The sequence below is a fragment of the Acomys minous genome (assembly GCF_964271855.1).
Source record: "Acomys minous genome assembly, chromosome: 16".
Taxonomy (NCBI): Eukaryota; Metazoa; Chordata; class Mammalia; order Rodentia; family Muridae; genus Acomys; species Acomys minous.
The window spans coordinates 82,948,123-82,950,721 of NC_140498.1; positions in this window are offsets into that span (position 1 = coordinate 82,948,123).

Sequence of the window (2,599 nt, forward strand, 5' to 3'; positions counted from 1 at the left end):
AAACATTTTGAACCAGGGTTAAATCACATATATAACATGTTGTAAAAAATATAACTTTGTATTTCTATGAAAATCCATACTAGTTTAAAGTGAGAGTTGTTACTTTCTTAGTCTAAAAAGAAGATAAAAGTTTTTTGTTGTTGTTTTGGTTTTTGGTTGGTTGGTGGTTTTGGGTTTTGTTTGCTTGTTTGTTTGTTTGAGAGTAGAAAAGAAATCAGAGAGAGGAATTTTTGTTTTTTGTTTTTTGTTTTTTAAGTGTTGGAAAGTACAGTCTTAGAGATAAAAGATAAGATATCTGGGAAGTGTTTGTTTGTGGTTGTTTTAGGAATTTTAATGAGGCCAGGTTTTTATAAAGATCCCTTAAAGAAGGGCAAGTGCAACCTTTTGGAATCTTGTAGAAGTGCAGGGACCTGGTATGTGAGAAGGTGAAGGGATATAGAAAAAGAAGGGAAGTTTTTAGTGTTTTCCCAATTGGGCTGTGTGATGAAACAATTTAGAAACTACATGACTCCAAAAGCTTGGAGGTCTAGATTGGAACATCATTCCCATGGGTGGGTGAAGAGAGAGATGGGTCCCAGAGGCCTGGGGACTAGAAATTAGTTGGCACCAGCTGGCCAAATGTGTCATCACACAGTTTGCTAGTGGCCAGGGAAGGCTACTGAGTGGCAGGATTTTACCTGCTACCAGGATTTTCATAGTGCAAGAAAGAGGGAAAGAAAACCGTGCCAGTTGGGAAAGAAAATCTCATCCAGGGAAAGTGTCCTTATTAAGGTCAGTGAAAATGGCCGGCTATTGCCGCTTGCCCTGGACAGGAAGGGAAAACATGTGGAGGCAGTCAGTGGTGCTTAGTGGTCGGTGGACAGAAGGCAAGTTGTTACAGGTGCTGTAGCGGGTACAATTTGTTCCAGCATGCATGCAGTACTGGAAGAGCCTTTCCCAGGCAGTGCACCAATGTTATCATTAAACATGATCATGATGCTACTCAACAGATATGATATGGGAAGATTTATTTGGACCTGAGTAGGCCATGAAAGTAGAGAAAGACAGAGACAGTGAAGGAGAAAAGTGGGGAAAGGGGGCACCCCTTATGAAGACAGGCAGAGAGAGGGAAGCTGAGGAGGAGGAGGAGGAGAGGGGGAGAGAGGGGTCGGAGGGGGGGTAGAAAGGGGGAGAGAGAGAGAGACTGGGCCTGGTTCTAGGCTTTTGGAATTGCAAATCAAACCTCCCAGAGACACACCCCCTCCAATAAGGCCACACCTCCTAATCCCCCCAAGCTGTCCATCAACAGGAGACTAAGCCAGGAGTCCAAGGAAGCCGTTCTCATTCAAACAGCCACACTGCTATTCTACTCCACCTCACCCACGCCAACACTGGGCAAGCAAGTGACCACATTTCATCACCCATGCTCCTGGGGCTCAGCACTTTTACCAGATGACCCAAATCCTAAATAATCACTTGGCGGTCCCTATCATCTCAGCTGTCATGTTCTGAACTCAATTCTACTGTAAAAGCCTCTGAAAGCCAAGATTAGGGAAATTTTCTTGGGCTGTGTCTTCGCTAATTGGCCTTATTTGATTTTGGTTAAGAGAAAGAGGGGCAGGAGGGAGAGAGAGACACACACAGAGACAGAGGGAGGAGGAGGAGGAGGAAGAAGAAGAAAAGGAGGAGTCAGAGTCCCATTTTGATATTTTAAAACATGCCCATCCCGTCGTCCCCTCTTCCTGGTCTTTTTACTTCTTCCAGATTAACCGCCCCCCCCCTTCTCCTTTCAAGACATAGCTCTGTTAATCTATGCTGCTATGCCTCTATTTATTTCTCCTTTCATGTGTGGGTCTGTGGGTGCAGGGCAAAAATCTAGAGTCTTCATGTAAGAAAAGGCATGCAGCGTTTGTCTTTCTAAGCCTGGCTTATTGCTTTTAACCTTTTAACCTAATGATGTCCAATTCCATCCACTTATCTGAGATGCTCATAATTTTGATCTTTAGAGCTAAATGTGTTCTCAGGGTAAATTTCTTCAGTCAGTCCTGTGGTTGAGAGAGAGAGAGAGAGAGAGAGAGAGAGAGAGAGAGAGAGAGAGAGAGAGAGAGTCTCTGCACCATGGGTGGGCTCCTTTTTTCCCACAGGCACTGGAATGGGCTTTATTTTCTTGGATGGGTCTCTCTCAGCAGGATGACTCCAGTTCCTTAAGAAGAAATTTAGGTTGTAAAAGGCAGAAAAGGGCTTTTAACGGTGTATTTGCATCTCAAAAGCACAGAGGGGGTTAACAATTACGGCCTTCCCAGAGTGAAAGGGGCTGGCTAAATGTTCTAAATTCCCTAAGACCTGGCACGAAGTGTGTGGGCCAGTGGTTACAGCTTTGTTAAAATGAAGGGAGTCGGTAAGGTGGTGGGGCCCACAGCTGGAGACACTATGGCCCTTTAAATTTGCCCTGGCTGACATTCCTTCTGACATGGGGCTATCTACACCCTCGGTCGTTAGTCAGCTTTCTGTAGCTCTAAGAAACTTCTGAAAGAAATAAACATCAGAGCTTGCAAACGTGTTCAACGGCTTGCCTTGTTTCTGGGCTATAGGCTGGCAGACCAGGGTCAGAAAAAAGCAG